Source organism: Oryctolagus cuniculus, chromosome 1 (assembly GCF_051225735.1).
Source record: "Oryctolagus cuniculus isolate XC-2025 breed Fujian yellow rabbit chromosome 1, ASM5122573v1, whole genome shotgun sequence".
NCBI classification, from domain to species: Eukaryota; Metazoa; Chordata; class Mammalia; order Lagomorpha; family Leporidae; genus Oryctolagus; species Oryctolagus cuniculus.
Window position 1 is genome coordinate 236,543,500 of NC_142867.1, and position 16,982 is coordinate 236,560,481.

Genomic DNA, 16,982 nt, shown 5'->3' on the forward strand with positions numbered 1-16,982 from the left:
GGCCCGTCTGTCCCCTCCTTCATCCACCCATGGTGCAAATGCAGATGAGGAGTGCTGACTGCGCACGGCTGGGTGGGGCAGGTGGGGCAGGTACACGGGAGGCAGGTGGGGCAGGTGGACGGGGGGCACATGGGGCAGGTGCACGGGGGGCAGGTGGGGCAGGTGCACAGGTGGGGCACATGGGGCAGGTGGACGGGGGGGCACATGGGGCAGGTACATGGGGGGCAGGTGGGGCAGGTGCACGGGGGGCAGGTGGGGCAGGTGCATGGAGGGCTGGAGGGCAGGTGCACGGGGGGCAGGTGAGGCAGGTGCACGGGGGCAGGTGGGGCAGGTGCACGGGGGCAGGTGGGGCAGGTCAGCCCACCCTCAAGCAGGGTGCAGGACCCTCAGACAGCAGCGAAGCCCCTTGTGGGGGAGGCTGTGGGGCTGTCGGCGAGGGGTGCGGGGAGCGGGAGCCAGTCCTGCTCTAGGCAGGTGGAAGAGCAGGTGTTGTGGGGGCGGGGAGGACCACGCGCCGCCTGGACGCCAGGCAGGAGAGAAGCTGGCACGAGGGGGCGGCGGAGTCCCCGGCTGCTCGGCCACTCTCGCTCTCCGCCAGGCGCCCCCGGAGCGCCTCACGCACCGCTGTCCCCGCAGCCCCGGCCCCCAGAGGCCGGCAAGGCCACGTTCCAGCGCCCTGAGATCCGGCCCCTCTGCCAGCCGGGGGAGCCCTGCACGGAGCGATCCCGGCTGTGCCGTGGTAAGTGCCCAGCGCGCTCCCCACAGCTCCGCGTCCCACCGCGCACAGCGGTGCCGGGGGCCTGCTGCCCGCGTGCGCCAGCCCTCCCTGGCTCCCAGGAGGACTCCAGCCTGCAGTCGCCCGGGAGGTCCAGCTCCCGTCCGGCACCATAAACTTTAATTGGGCTTTTAAAGGCTGCCGGAGCCGAAGGCATCGCCCTTAAAATCCTCTGGGGTAACTTGCTCAGAACATAAAGGTGGTGATTAGCCGGTGCTGGGCGGAAACGCCCGGAAGGAGCCCCTCCCTCCTTAGTGCACCTGCCTCCCGGGAGCTCTCACGGCAGCACCCCCGCCCCCGCATCACCGCCCCCCCCGCCCCGTGCAGGGCTGGGCTGCTGGCTCTGCGGGATGGGCGCGTTGGCAGGATCGACTCCACCCAACGCCTGGGCTGCTTGGGAGGAGCAACCGGAAGGGGAAGCAGACGGCACGGCTGTCAGTCAGCCCTCGGCGGGCACCGATGCACCCTTGGGGAAACTGAGGCCCAGTGCCCTGACTTTGCAGGAAGGGGCTGAGCTGCCGGTGTGGACGCCCAGCGCGGACGCAGCTGCACACAGCAGCCACACGTGCACAGTCACACGCCCGCTCGTCCTCCGTGACCCCGCAGCCCCGCCTGGGCCCGGCTTCCTCCGAGTGGCCTGAAATGAAACCCGCAGCTTTCTGAGCGAGGTTCTCGGCCGCCGGCGGCGCTGGCTCCACGCGCCAGCCGGATAATTGGCCTTGCCGGGCTGGGAGCTCGCTCGCGGAGATGAAACGCGCCCGCGTCGCAGAGTGCGGGAGCAGCGCGGCCGGCCCTGGAATCTGGAGCAGCTGACGAGCGTGAACAAGGGCAGGCCCAGCAGGCGGGCGCCGGGCGCGGCCAGCAGGGACACAGGGGCTGCCGAGGGCGGGGGCTGGGCCTTGCGGTGGGGGCCGCCCTGGTCGGCCTCGGCTGTCTTCAGGCATCCAAGCCGCCAAGCCCAGACGCAGCTACAAAGCCCTGGGGCCCCCAAGGGCACCCCGCACGCTGGCGGCCTGCTGACAACTTCCAGGTCAAGGGTGCAGCCGGTTGGGGCCGGGGGCTCCTCCTGAGGCCTGGCTGCTGGCCTTGGAGGTCTTCCCGTGTCCTCGAGTCCTCACCTGCCCACGGTGCCCGCGGTGGCCTCGCTGCAAACGCGGTGTCGCTCCGGGGTGCCGGGCGCTGACGGCGTGCTGAGCTGGGCCCAGGCCGAAGCGGCCGCCCCCAGGAGCCCGGCGTCCAGTGGGAGCAGGACACAGGTCGGCAGGGCATGCTCGGACACAGGCGGAGGGCGGCCGCCCAGGGCTGGGTCAGAGCTGCCCTCTCGGGAAGAGGCAGTGCCAGGCGCTCAGCGGGCACCTGCCCCTGGCTGGACTCCTGTCTCCAGGACGAACCTCTGCCCTTTGCAGTCACCCGGCTTCCGGAATTCTGTGTCAGAAGACAGATCTCAGCAGCTGCCCGGACGCAAAACCCGGGCAGGCATGAAGGACCTTAGAGGAGGTGAGAGCCAGGTCCCTCCCGCAGGGGAGGCTCCTGGCTGACCCGGGAGTGGGGTGAACCTGTTCCTCTGAGGGGCGACGACCCACAGGGTGCCTGGGAGACCCAGCGGCTGCCTTGGCTGTGGCGCCGGGTATCCGCCAACACCCGTGTCCTGGAAACATCACGCGTGGCCCTGCCCCGCCCTCCCGGAAGCCACCGCTGGCCCAGGGCGGGGGACCCTGTCCACACACAGACCCGGCGCCTGCACCCCGCCTGCCGTGTCTGCTCAGAGCGGAAGCTGAGGCAGCGTTAGGTGTCACCCAACTCATCCTCAGCGCACCTGCCTGGCGTCCTGCAGTCCCTCTGGGAGGGCATCGTCACCGTCCCCTCCGAGCCCCGTGCCCACCTCGAATGACCAGAGAGAGGGCACGGGCTCTGCCCCACTGCCCAGGCCCCAGCAGGATCACGTGTGGCCATGAGCCCGGGTAGCAGGCGGGCACTGCGGCAGGAACACGGGTAACCACCAGCACTCACAGCTGCCCGGGGCGGGGGGCCACCCGCCCCCCCCCCCATGGACCCCGCACACGCACTCTTTTCCCAGAGTCCTCAGAGGGCCGGGTGCTTGGGAAGGAAGAGCCGCTCCACACGGGCTGGGAAGTGGGAGGAGGCTAATGGAGCCGGACGGGCGTCCACCGTCGCCAGCTCCCGGCCTGCTAATGAGCCTTCCCGGAAGAGGCCGCTCCGGGAGCCGAGCAGGCTGGGGGCTGCCGCCCAGCAAGGAGCCACCTCCCCAGGCCCTGTCCCTCCTGTGACAGAGCACACGGGGGGGGGGGGGCGCTGAGGGCCATGGTGCTAGGCTGGGCACACACAACTGGAGCTCTGGGGTCCGCCCTGGGTGGCGTCGGTGGCTGTGCAGGGCTGGGCGGGCAGAGGCACCAGAGGTCTGGGCTGGTCACCACCCAGGTGACCCTGCGCCCCCTCTTGTGAACACCTGGGCCCCACCCTGCCCCTGGGAGGCTCCAGGGGACCCCTGGGCCCTGTCAGCACCCGGGCCAGCTCTGGTCCAGGGAGCAGCTTTGGAGCTGGACGCACCTACCCGTGAAAGCCGGGACGATGCCCTGCCACTCCCCTGCCCCGAGCTTCCTGGAGGATTCTGGGCAGGACCCTGCTGGACACCAGGCCACTACTAGGCCGGCCGGGGTCCCAGGTTCCCCAGTGCAGCGCGGGGCAGCCGAGAGTCCCGAGCCCGGGAGTGGGGGAGGCACGGGCTCCCGCCGGCCACCGCACACCCGCTCTTGGCAGCCAGCGAGCTCTCCTGCTGTCATCGGTCCCCAGACCCCAGTTACAAACCCTGCAGCTGCACGGCGCCACCGTCGACCCTGCCGACGGAGCCGGCCCCAGGCACGAGCACCCTCATCCCCCCTCCACGGGACGCCTGTGGGAGACGCAGCTCCCGGGGGCAGGGGCCCCCGTGCTGTCGCAGCCCGCCTCGCCCAAGCCCAGTGTGACAAGGAGGGGTCCCTCTCTGTGTGTCCATAGGTGGGAGGGGGCGGCCTGCAGGAGGAGGCGGGACCACGAGCGGCCCCAGACTGTGGCCTCGGCAGGAGAGTCCCGGCTGGCAGAGCTCTGGTGCCCGCCGGGAGGTGCAGGCGTCTTTCCAGCACCGTTTGCTCAGTGTTTAAATTCTCCCCGTGCGAAATCCCTGAAACCTGGGAGCCATAATGGGGACGACTCTCCTCTCCAACTCCACCTCCTGTAACCTCCGAACGGCCGTGGTCGGCTTCCCCACGGGCAAGAGCGCGTGGCCCCGTCTGGCAGTGCTGGGGGCCCCACCCTGCTCCCCTCCCCGCCCCCTTGCCCCGGGCCCCTCCCCCGCCCCGCAGCAGCCGCCCTCCTCTGACGTGGGCCCCTGACGCCAGCTCCCTGGAGTCGCCGCGGCCTTTGCTGATGCGACAGAACGAGCTGATGGCCATGCGCCCTGCCGCTACTTTGATGAGTCGGACACTGCAGGTGGCGGGAGGGGAGGGCGCAGGAGACCAGGCGAGCGCAGGAAGCCCCCCACCCCCTACCACGAGTCGGGGTCTCCCGCAGGAGAGGCAGGAAGCAGGTCCTCGAGCCCCTCCAGGCTCCCTCGTTAGCAGAAGCCGGAGCTGGACCTGGACCCGGGACGCGGGCCTCCAGTGGGGGCTGCGTGAGACACCTGGCCGCCTCGGGCGTGGGAAACGCAGCAACCACCTCAGGCTCCCACTGCGCCTGGAGGACACCAGCCGGGAACCACCTGTTCTTTTTTTATTTGAGAGGCAGAGAGAGAGAGAGAGAGAGCGGTCTTCCACCCGCTGGTTCAGTCCCCAGATGGCCGCAATGGCCAGGGCTGGGCCAGGCTGAAGCCAGGAGCCAGGTGCTTCTCCAGGTCTCCCACACGGGTGCAGGGGCCCAAGGACCTGGGCCATCCTCCACTGCTCTCCCAGGCCACAGCAGAGAGCTGGATCGGAAGTGGAGCAGCCGGGACTTGAACCGGCGCCCACATGGGATGCTGGTGCCACAGGTGGAGGCTTAGCCTACTGTGCCACGGCGCCAGCCCTGAGGGGAGAGGGAGATGAGCTTGTGGGGAGCCCCGTCCCTGCCTGGTGTCGGAACCCCAGGCCTCAGGGTCTCCCTGCTGCCCCCAACACAGCCCAGAGAAGGAGCAGGAGCTGCCTGAGGTGGTGCAGCAGAGGGAAACGCTGTCCCGCAGGGACCCTGGCTGCCCCCCCTGCCAGGTTGAGGGAGCCCCGGTCCTCACTGGACCCCAGGACACACAGCAAACAGGAAGGACTCCCAAGGGTCGCCTGTGCCCCGGCGGGCCCCGCGGAGCCTTGGCCAGGAGGACCCCGCGGGGGCTCGGGTGTGGCTCCAGCGCCACAGCTCAGAGGCCGAGGGGGACGCAGGAGACTGGAACCCGGCGAAGGGGCTGGGGGTGCGTGGGGCCGGGGGTGTGGGGGCTGGGGTCTGTGGGAGCAGTGGGGGCCGTGTGGGGGCAGCGGGGCTGTGTGCGGGCAGTGGGCATGCGTGGGCTGGGGGTGCGTGGGGGCTGGGGGCTGGGCGTGTGAGGTCTGGGGGTGTGTGGGGGCAGTGGGGGTGTGAGCCTGTCATGCGTGGGGGCTGGGGGTGTGTAGGAGCAGTGGGGGTGTGAGGATTGGGGTGCGTGGGAGCAGTGGGAGTGTGTGGGGGCAGTGGGGGTGTGAGACTGTGATGTGTGGGGCAGATGTGGGGGCAGCGGGGGGTGTGTGGGCTGGGGGTGCGTGGGAGCATGGGGGCTGGGCGTGTGGGAGCAGCGGGGGTCTGTGGGGGCAGACTGTGGGGGTGTGAGACTGTGATGCGTGGGGGCAGGGGTGTGGGGGCTGGGGTGTGTGGGAGCAGCGGGTGTGAGGATTGGGGTGCATCGGAGCAGTGGGGGGGTGTGGGAGCAGCAGGGGCGTGTCGGGCTGGGTTGTGTGGGGGCTGGGTTGTGTGGGGGCTGGGGGTGTGAGACTGGGCAGCGGCAGATTCCCATGAGTGTGGGATGAGGAGGGGCGGGCAGTGCTTCAGCCCCTGGGAACCTGGGTCCCTGGTGGCCCAACGAAGGCCACCTCCTCCAGGAAGCCTGCAGAAGAGCACCCCAGCTCCGCCAACTTCCCTCTCGTGGCCCTGGACCACTGCCCCCCATCGGAATCCCCAGCTCCCGACACTTCTGCATCTGTCGGGGGGCTGGGAGCTGCCCCCATCCTGGTCCTGCACCCCCAGCCGTCCAGAGCCCTGCTCGACCTGCACTGACTGCGCCACGCCTGCTTCTCTTGCCCTGGGGGGCGGTGGAGGTGGACAAGCGGGGCCGGTGCTCACGCGATCCGATGGCTTCCTGCCGCCCCCCACCCCACCCCTCCCGGCCACGGCCCCGGTGCATCCCTGTGAGTCACCCCTGCCCAGACTCGTGGCACCGGACGGAGGACAGGGGACGAGCGAGGGAGCGGCTGCGCTGGCCCCCGCCAGCCCAGGCGCCCGTCCTGCCAATCTGCTCTTCACGGTGCCGTGACCCGAACGGCACGCACCTCCCGCCTCACCGGATTCAGGCCGGAGACGTTTGAAGCCCACGGAGCTGGCGGGTGGCCCGAGGGCCCTGGGTCAGGTGGTCACAGCCCCGCCCGGCCCCTGCGACCCCCGCGCTGGCCTCCCGGGAGCCCAGGTCCACCTGCTCCTGCTCTGGGGGAGGGGAGGGCTGCCGGCTCTGGGCAGAGCTGCGAGGGACTGGCAGGAGCCGGCGCACGACCGTTTATCATCCAATTACCGGCTCGGCAGGGCCATTACTTCGATGGCAGAGCACACGCGTGATCAATCTTTAATGAAGCAATAATTGTGCTTCCCAGCCGCTGCGCCGGCCCCTGCGGAAGCCTCCTGGGCGAGAATAATAAGCGTGGGCTCTGCCGCGGGTGCAGCGGCCGCGGTGACCTGCTGCTGCCCCAGGGGCCGGGCGTGCCCACGGTCGGGGGCCTACGGCCAGACGCCCCAGCTCTGAGCCTCAGGGCGGGGCTGGGCAAACCAGGCCCCGGGGCGGCTTCTGCCCATTAGGAGCAGGTGCGGCACGTGGGCAAGGCCCAGCGGCAGGAACCAGGGGCGCCCGGCGCCCGCGGCCGATTCCCAGTGCCAGCGAGCCCGGGCAAACAGAGCGTAGCCCAGGAACAGTTCCCTCCTCCTCGTGCAGGTCCTGGCCCCGAGTGAGTGACAAGTGGGGGAGTGGGGCGTGGGGTTGGGCTGAGCAGGGCGCGGCCGGGACACCAGAGCCCTGCTTCGTGCATCTGCAGAGTTCAGTTTGGGGCGGTTCCCAGCGCAGGCTCAGGGGCCCGGTCCTCCCCCACGTCCACCCGCGCTCTGTCCGCTCCGGGCTGGGCCCGGTGTCCTGTCTGCTCAGCCCTGCAGAGACTGCTCCAGCCGAAGCCGCGGTCCAGTCCCGACCCCGTGCCCCCTCCTTGGGGCCCCTGACTACCCCTTCCACCCCCGTCCCACTCAACCACAGCCACCGATGCCCGGCGCAACCCGGTGAAGACAGCCGAGTCCCCGCCCCCAGCCCCGTCTGTGCTGTGTGCACCTCCTGCCCGCTCCCCTGCCTCGGGTCACAGACGCCTCCGACAGCGGCAGCTTTGCCCCAGCTTGGCATCTGTCCTGTCCTGTCCTGTCCTCCCCTAGCGCTGCTTCCCCGCCCCTCCCCTGCCTCCCTGCCTCCCCTGCCTCCCCTGCCCCTCCCTCCCCTCCCCTCCCTCCCCTGCCTCCCCTGCCCCTCCCTCCCCTGCCTCCCCTGCCCCTCCCTCCCCTCCCTCCCTGCCTCCCCTGCCTCCCCTGCCCCTCCCTCCCCTCCCCTCCCCTGCCTCCCCTGCCTCCCCTGCCCCTCCCTCCCCTGCCTCCCCTGCCCCTCCCTCCCCTGCCTCCCCTGCCCCTCCCTCCCCTGCCTCCCCTGCCATTTCATTTCCACGTGGAAGAACCTCACGGGCCCAGTGGTTCTTGAATTCTCAGCACCTGGGCAGCCGGTGGGCGTGGCACAGACGTCTGCCTCTGTTGAGCTGGTGGAAGGCAGGGTGGTGGTCAGCATGGCGAGGGGACCAGTGGCCCCTGCGGGCAGTCGTGCAGGTGGAGGAGGGGCTCTCCCGCTGTCCCCCGCCCCACACGGTGAAGCCAGGGCGCGGCTCTGTCCATCGGCGCATCCCGCAGCCCGCTGGGAGCCACTGCCATGTGCTCGGCCCCACTGTGTGCGTGGAGTCCCCGGCGGGCGGGTGCTGTGTCCTGGGATGTGAGGACGGGGCCTCGGCCACACCACTGCCCTCCCCGGGGGCGCCCGGCAGAGGCGGGCATGGGCGGGTCGTTCAGGAAACACGCGTTTGCTGAATAAGCATTTCTAGCAAAGCCCGCTCCTGGCTGAAGCAAATTTTAAAAATCAATGCGGCTTTCATCAAAGATACGGTAACAGGAACCAGACTCTACCTGCCCTCCTGAGACAGCTGGAGAGAGAGAGAGAGAGAAAGAGGGAATTCAAAAATCTAGGCAGGGGCCAGAGCGGTGACATGGCGGGTGAAGCCACCCCCTGCAGCACTGGCATCCCATATGGGCGCAGGTTCGAGTCCCGGTTGTCCCTCTTCCTGTCCAGCTCTCTGCTGTGGCCCGGGAGTGCAGTGGAGGATGGCCCAGGTGCTTGGGCCCTGCACCCCATGGGAGACCAGGAGAAGCACCTGGCTCCTGGCTTCGGATCAGCACGGTGCGCCGGCCGTAGCAGCCATTTTGGGGAGTGAACCAACGGAAAAGAAAGCCCTTTCTCTCTGTCTCTCTCTCACTGTCTAACTCTGCCTGCCAAAAAAAAAAGGAGGCCATGGGGGTGTCAGGAGGAGCCCCTGACGGGGCCCCTGATGAGGCTTGGGACCAGCCTCTCTCTCAGCTTCCACAGCCCGCCAGTAGCCCCTGGCCAGTCAAAGGCTGGGTCGTGCCATTCGGACTTTAAACTCCCAAACCATGAGCTCAGTGTCCTCTTTCCCCCTATGCAAGAGCCTGGGGCTGACTGCCCCAGGCCCCTTCTCTACCTCCAGCACCTCTGGGGGGGTCCCTGTTCTCCACCAGGGGGCGCTGCGCCCCCAGAGCCCCCTGGAGCTGCTTTTCCCAGGCTCTGCTGGGACCCCTGAGCCCCCAGGCAGGCCCCTCCCACCTGCGTCTGCAAGAGGGGGCCACGCCCTCCCCGGGGCTGGGGCCTGGGTCAGGGACTCGGCCCCTTGTGCTCTTCTGCCCAGAGGTGCCAGGCTGGTACCAGGAGGGCGGGGGGCTGGGGTCCGCCTACCACCTCCCCGCAGGAATGTGTGAGCATTTTTAAACATTAGAGAGCAGAAGGGGACACCAGACACCCAGCTGAGCTGGAGAAGGGGGCAGTCCCGCCACTCAGGGACATGGAGTGTGGCACAGGGTAGGGGGCCGGCCCGGGGCTGCAGAGGGAGACGGCGGGACCCGGGTGCCCCTGACTTTGGGAACCCGCAGTCTCACGGGGTCCACGGTGATGTCAGCCTACGTCTGCGCCCCACGCATGAGGGCCCAAGGTGAGCAGGTGGCCTGGGAAGCTGGGGCTGGGCCAGGGGGCAGGACCGGGGTGTCCCCTGCAGAGCCTGGCTCAAGGGATGCCATCCTCCCCAGCTCCCCAGGACCGCAGGGGCCTGTGGACACCTTGGATGTGCCTGTGCCCATCTGGCTTCCCTCTGGCCCCTGAGGGCTCCCAGGGCAGCGGCCACAGTCAGTGCCGAGCCCCTGTGACTGCCACAATTTGCGCCTGCAAGAAGCCATTCACAAGCCTGGAGCATGGAGGGTGGAAAGGGGGGGGGAGGGAGGAAGAGCAGGGGAGGGGAGGGGGGACAGAGTAGAGGGGAAGAATAGGGGAGGGGGAGAGAGGGAGAGGGAGGGGAGGAGCGGGGGAGGAGGGAAGAGCAGGGGAGGGGAGGGGGGGCAGAGTAGGGGGGAAGAATAGGGGAGGGGGAGAGAGGGAGAGGGAAGGGAGGAGTGGGGGGAGGAGGGAAGACGGGGAGGGGGAGGGGGAGAGGGAGGGGAGGAGCGGGGGGAGGAGGGAAGAGCAGGGGAGGGGAGGGGGGGCAGAGTAGGGGGGAAGAATAGGGGAGGGGGAGAGAGGGAGAGGGAAGGGAGGAGTGGGGGGAGGAGGGAAGAGCAGGGGAGGGGGAGAGGGAGGGGAGGAGTGGGGGGAGGAGGGAGGAGGGGAGGGGGAGGGGAGAGGGAGGGGCAGAGTGGAGAGGGAGGAGTCGGGGGGGGAGGAGGTGGACTCACTCCGAGGCGGCTTCCACACCCTGAGTGAGAACCGCATCTCTGCCCGTAGAACTGTTGCCGTGGAAACCGGAGGACGTCGCTTTTGCACACGTCTAAGGGAAGGCGGCTGCCGAGCCCCAGGACTCCACGCGGCCCGGGGGGTCCCCCACGGCGCTGCCCACGGTGCTGCCGCAGGGAGCAGCCGCTCGCCGTGAGTGCCCCCGGGAAGGCTCTGAGCCCTGACCCTGGCGGTCACCCAGGAGCGCCCCTCGGAGGCTGCCCGCTCGGCGCGCCGGCCGGCCACTCCCGCAGGCCCCGATTTCATGGGGCGCAGCCAGTGTGTCCAACACGACGTCTGTCTGGTCTGAGCCTCCGGGGCACCCACAGGGGGGCACCACCACCGATACTCCCGTTGGATGCCGGGACTGCCGGGGCACACTGCTGGCTGCGCCCCAGGCCGCGGCCCCGGCCCCCGTTTGAGCAGGGCCCTCGGCAGCGTGGACCCTGGGTGGACTCTACTCGGTGGCTCCGGAGCCCGGCCCACCCGCGTGAAAGACCAGCGTTCGAGTCCCGGGCTGCACCTGCGGGTCCCCATGGGCGCAGACTGAAGCACACTACGGCAGGTGCAGGCGGAGGCCGGTGCTCACCGGCCATTTCCGGTTCTCTGCAGCCGGGGAGGCCCCACACCGGGCTCTGGGCGAGGCTGGTCAAACGCTTTGCTCTGACCCTCTTCAGCCGCGCCAGGCGGGGGAGGAGAGAACGAGGTTGCCTGGAAGTTCGTGGAAAACGGGGTTAAAAGATAAGCTAATAATCAAGTGATTAATAAGTAAAGTGACGTAATGAATAATTAAAGAGAGAGCTCGCACTCTGGGATCCGTGCACAGCCGCCGCAGGCCTCTCCAACAGCCTCGTGACGGCCCTCGTGGGCAGATCCCCACGTCCTTGTCACACACAGCAGCTGTGGCCCTGTTTATTCATAGCGGAACCCAGTGCTTGGGAGCCGTCCAGGAGAGGCCCCCGGGTGGGCGTGGCCTGCCTGTGTCCCCCGTCAGGAGGGTGAGAGGGTGCGGCCGGGGCTCTGGGAGCACAGGGCTCCAGGCTGTATGACCCTGGGCAGGTGCACGCGCCCCAGGGAGCCCCCGCCACTGCCACGAGTCTGCCGGCATCTCTGGACCAGAGAAGGGGATTCCTTTGTTATGAGCAGTGGCTGGGGCCTGGCCACGTCACAGACGACAAGGATGCGGGTGGCCCGATCCGATCCCCGTGGTAAGCACAGCCAAGTGGAGCCTAGGCCTCCGGCTACCCGGGGAGCAGGCACAGGGAGGGAGGAGTCCTGGGGGCCCAGCTCTGAGCACAGCAGCGCGGGGCGGCCTGTCTCTCCCCACGGGCCCCAGCCAGTCGGCCACAGAGCCACGGCCCTGCTCCCCGGCCGAATCCTGTGGGGCTGCACAGTGGCACCCGGGCCGAACAGAGTCGGGTGTGTGCTGGGAGGGGCCGCAGGGCGTCCAGCCCCAAAGCAAGCCTGCAGGACGGAACGGGCATCGGAGGCGAGCCCACTGACCCGGCCACGCCTGTCAACACGCACCCACCTGCCCCGGCACCCAGGGGGAGAAGGGGCCACCAGACCCCAGGGCCGCTGTCCCTGCTGTGCTGTTACCCGGCGGGAGCGGAGGGGCTCAGGCCTCCTGCGGGGGTCTGGCCTTGTGATGAGGCCGCGGTCAGGGACGGAGGCTCCCGTCACCGTGCAGTCCCGTCCCCCCAGCCCAGCCAGAGTCAGCCGGCTGGCGCAGCCTGGGGGTCTCACCGGGCCTCCCCGTGTGACTATTGCGATAACGTTGGAGAGAGAAGAAAACGGAGCGGCTAACACGTGCAGAATTCGCCCCACACTGTTGGACGGAGCTCATTAAAATGATGCATGCTGCAATGAACAAAGCCAAATCAGAGCTTTTACAGCGAATTACAGCCTGTTCCTTGTGCGGGGACAGATGGAGCAGGTGCGCTGGCCCGGTGGGTCGGGGCTGGGCTGCCTCGCCAAGCAGCTCAGCGGGCGTCCCGGCCCTGGGACCCACCCTGGCGCTCAGCTCCTCATGCGCTCACTTTCTGTTCCTAACTGACCCCAAAATCTGTGCCATCCAGTGACAGGCTTTCCCTGCATCCCTACTGCCGTCAGGCGGGAGACCCTCCCATAGCACCGCAGCCGGGGGCGAGGATAGCCAGAACAAAGGGGCAGCTGAAGAAGAGTGCCTGGGGGCTCCCGGGGTGGGGGCCGGGCTGGGGGCAGAAGGGAGGGAGGCTGGGGGCAGGAGGGAGGGAGGCTGGGGGAGAGGGAGGGGGGCTGGAGGACAGAGGGAGAGAGGCTGGGGGACAGAGGGAGGGATGTTGGGGGCAGGAGGGAGGGGGGCTGGGGCAGGGGGGAGGGAGGGAGTCTGGGGGCAGGAGGGAGGGAGGCTGGGGGAAAGAGGGAGGGAGGCTGGGAGCAGGAGGGAGGGAGGCTGGGGGGGCAGGAGGGAGGGGGGCTGGGGGCAGGAGGGAGGGAGGCTGGGGAAAAGAGGGAGGGATGTTGGGGGGCAGGAGGGAGGGGGGCTGGGGGTGGTGGGACAGAGGCTGGGGGGCAGAAGGGAGGGAGGCTGGGGGGTGGGCAGGAGGGAGGGAGGCTGGGGGTGGGTGGGAGGGAGGGAGTCTGGGGGCAGGAGGGAGGGAGGCTGGGGGTGGGAGGGAGGGATGTTGGGGGGCAGGAGGGAGGGGGCTGGGCTGGGGGACAGGGCGGGACGGAGGCTGTGACACCTTGGGGGGGCGCTGTCAGGCAGGGCAGCTGGGGCGGGCAGTGCTGTCAGAATTCTGCTTCTGTCCAAGGTGGGGCCCGGGGTGGGGTGGCTAGAGGCAGGGCTGGGCACGCCCTCCGAGCACAGCCTGGTCCTGATGTGGGGGTCAGCGGGCATCAGTGGAGTGGGCGGTGCTGGCAGGACGCAGGATGGGTGTCAGGAACGGCCTAGGGTGCCTGGCCGAGATGAGCTGGATGGGGGCAGTGGGGAGGGAAAGAGTCAGTGGGAGGCAGAGCTGTGAGGAACCTGGGGCCCTGGGGGTGTCCGGGAGCAGGGGACTATGGGGGAGAACACCTGAGCTCGCCCCCAGCTCCTCGGGGCGTTGGCCCGCAGACCCCGCGTGCATGGGCACCCAGGGCCAGGGTGGGGAGGGAGAGCAGGGAGCAGCCCTGGTGGTGAGAGGGAGACTCAGGACAAACAGCCAGGAGCAAGTGGCCTGGGCACGCAGCGCAGAGGGGCCTGCGGGAGGGCGGTCCCCGGGCGATGGGGGCACGGGTACCCCGCGGCGGCTTCTGGCCCCCAAGAACCCCCACAAGCGTGAATGACGCCCGTGCCTGCATCTCTCTCACCAGGTGGGCGGGGCCCCCCCTGCCACCTAGACCTGGACCCCCAGCACAGAGACCCTGGCCTTGCAGGGACCTGAAGGACCCACTTGGGCAGAGCACGTGACCCACATGGCCACACCCATTAGCAGAGTGGCCGCCAATCACCGGCAGAGCCCGGGAGGAGCGGGGTGGGTCTGTGCCAGGTGCCCAGTGCCGGTCCTTGGGGGCTGCTGATCCCCCCGTGTGAGTGAAGGGAGAACGGGAGAGCGTGCAGGGTCCTCTGAGACCCGGGAGCACAGCCAGGCCGCACGGCCCTGCGGGACACGGAGGGAGGGCCAGGGGGCCGCAGTGCCCACAGGGCCGCCACGGGCTGTCCACCCGGAACCTGCCGCTGTGGCCTCTTTGGTCCTTTGTGAATGTCATCGAGGCTCTGAAAACGAAAGCACCCTACCTTATGCAGGGGCGGGGCCTGAGCACCCTGGCTTATGCAGGGGCGGGGCCTGAGCACCCTGGCTTATGCAGGGGCGGGGCCTGAGCACCCTAGCTTATGCAGGGGCGGGGCCTGAGCACCCTGGCTTATGCAGGGGCGGGGCCTGAGCACCCTGGCTTATGCAGGGGCGGGGCCTGAGCACCCTGGCTTATGCAGGGGCGGGGCCTGAGCACCCTGGCTTATGCAGGGGCGGGGCCTGAGCACCCTGGCTTACGCAGGGGCGGGGCCTGAGCACCCTAGCTTATGCAGGGGCGGGGCCTGAGCACCCTAGCTTATGCAGGGGCGGGGCCTGAGCACCCTAGCTTATGCAGGGGCGGGGCCTGAGCACCCTAGCTTATGCAGGGGCGGGGCCTGAGCACCCTGGCTTATGCAGGGGCGGGGCCTGAGCACCCTGGCTTATGCAGGGGCGGGGCCTGAGCACCCTGGCTTATGCAGGGGCGGGGCCTGAGCACCCTAGCTTATGCAGGGGCGGGGCCTGAGCACCCTAGCTTATGCAGGGGCGGGGCCTGAGCACCCTGGCTTATGCAGGGGCGGGGCCTGAGCACCCTGGCTTATGCAGGGGCGGGGCCTGAGCACCCTGGCTTATGCAGGGGCGGGGCCTGAGTCCCGTGACGGGGTCCTCCTGGGGGACGCTGAGGCTGAGTGACAGCTGTCCTCTGGGGAGATGCTGAGACTGACAGGGAGAGGAGCCGGCATCCTGCAGACCGAGGAGAGGAGGAGCCCTGTGGCCTCACGCCCAGGAGTGCCTGGGGCCTGCGCTGTGGTGCAGCGGGAGAAGCCATGGCCTGCAGTGTCGGCATCCCACATGGGCACCGGTTCACGTCCCGGCTGCTGCACTTCCAATCCAGCTCTCTGCTATGGCCTGGAGAAGCAGTGGAAGATGGCCCAAGTGCCTGGGCCCCTGCACCTGCGTGGGAGACCTGGAAGAAGCTCCTGGCTCCTGGCTTCGGATGGGTGCAGCTCCGGCCGTTTCAGCCATTTGGGGAGTGAACCAGTGGATGGATGACCCCTCTCTCTCTCTCTCCCTTTCTCTCTCTGCCTTTCAAATAAACAAAAAAAGAGGACCCGCCCTCCAGGGGGAGCCCCACCCACCCACACTTGGATCTCAGCACTGTGGCCTCTGGGCCTGGGCATGGCCATCAGGAGGACGTCACCGGTGTGTGAGGGCCGTCTCGGCAGCCCCGGGGAGCCTCACAGGGGACAGAGAGCCCCCTCCCCACCTCCACCCCCACACCACGTGCTCAGAAGGCGGAAGCTGGCCACAGCACGGCACCGGCGCCTTCAGGACTTTCCTGGGATCCTGGTCCGGGAAGGAGCAGCGTGGAGCTCTCCTGGGTATGCCACCTGCCCTGGCCCCCGAGCCGGTGCCTCCACCACGGGGCTCTGGGCAGGACTGAGGGTGCGCCAGCCGGGCGGAGGGCTTCCCGCCGTGCAGGGCACAGGGCCCTGGGCGCCGAGGACACTCCTGGACTGAGAGCTGGGCTCGGGGGCAAGTGGCGGTCCCCTCGCTCCCGGACTCCCGAGCCCAGGGCGGGGCGGAGCCCGTGCACAGCCGTGGCCGGGTCGGCGCAGGAGCTGCTCTGGGAGGCTGGGAAGGCTCCGGCTGTGGGAGTGATTTCCCCAGAGACGCTGCCTGTCTGCCTGATTTGTTACTTTGCATCGCGTGCGAGATTTATTTGATTAAATAACCATCGACGATAGTTTTTAATCTGCGCGTTCGCAGAAAACTTCTGCAGCTTCCATCTTATTAAATCGGAAAAATGAGGCTCTCAGCCCCCCTCCGATGCGGCCCTCCCCTCCCCCCACAATTAGCCACGGGTGCCCGGCAGCGTGCAGGACAGAGCAGAGATACATTTTTCATGGGGCGGTGGACTGTAAGTGATTTTTCTGTTTACTTGTGTAACTCGTACATGAAATATGCTGGTGTTTAATCAAACACAGGCCAACCGCAAATGACGCTGGATGAACAATGTAACGGATTCAGTATGCGCTGTACATTATTGCTATTTATTTAAAGGTAGCACCCTGGGTCCCTTTGCTAACCCTTCGTGGAATCGTTTTGCGTGGTCAGTGTGCCTGCCCGCGGCCGGGTGCCCGAGACGCCACGTGGGACCAGCACCCGTTTCTAAGTGCCGGGTTTGGGTCCCAGCCCTGCTCCGCACGCCGGCTTCCTGGAATCCCCGGGGGCAGCAGTGACGGCTCAAGCACTTGGGTCCCTGCTCCCGGGGTGGGAGACCTGGAGGAGCGCCCAGCCCAGCCCGGGCTGTGCAAGGCATTTGGCGAATGAGCCAGCAAGTGGGAGCTCTCTCTGATGATCTCTCTGGCTGTTCCTCTAAATAAAGACAAAACTTTAATTGCTGTCAGGAGCAGCAGCAGGTCACCCACCTCCCGCACCAGAGCGCCGCTGTGAACCCTGACCGCGCCACTTCCCACCCAGCTCCCGGGTGCTCACCCTGGGAGGCGGCAGGGATGGCCCAAGTGCTTGGACCCCTGCACCCCTGTGGGGGTCCCGGATGGAGCTCCCGGCTCCCGGCTTCGGCCTGGCCCAGGTGTTTGGAGAGTGAACCAGCGACGGAAGAACTCCCTTCCCTCTTCTCTGTTCCTCTCGGTGCCCCTTTGCCTGTCAAATAAACAAACAAATCTCTTTAGAGGTTTTCCTCCCGCTCCTCCAGCCCCACCCCCGGCAGCCCTGAGTTTCCGGGGAGAAACTGCCACAGCCTCTCACTGACCCGGCGGCCCAGGTCCTGGCCTCTGCAGCGCCGGTGCGGGCCCAGCTGCCGGGATGTCACCCAGGGAACGTCCGCGGCCGGGGCTGGCTCAGGGCCCCGCCTGCGCCCGGGTCAGAGGCCAGGGATGCCACAGAGCAAGGACCCTCTGCTCCGGAAACGTCACCGGTGCCGAGGCAAGACACCTGCCCCGGCGAGCGTCTGGCACCCGGCAAACCCAAGGCCTGTAGCTCTCACACCTGCGGCTCCGGGGCCTGGAGGAACCTCCCCTCTTCCCTCCGGCTCAGCGAGTGCCCCTCGCCCCCTCCTCACAGGCTCAGCCCCACCCTCAGGGACAGCCTGCCCCACCCCCGAGTC

The 16,982-nt window shown here is 68.5% G+C and overlaps 1 long non-coding RNA gene across 1 annotated transcript; it reads left to right on the forward strand.

Moving 5' to 3' along the window:
* The first annotated feature begins 517 nt into the window (after positions 1–517).
* LOC138847559 (uncharacterized) lies at positions 518–12,245 on the forward strand. Its single transcript, XR_011385426.2, has 3 exons — positions 518–739; positions 1,279–2,272; positions 10,113–12,245. It is a non-coding gene; the product is annotated as an uncharacterized LOC138847559 (long non-coding RNA).
* The last annotated feature ends 4,737 nt before the right edge of the window (positions 12,246–16,982 follow it).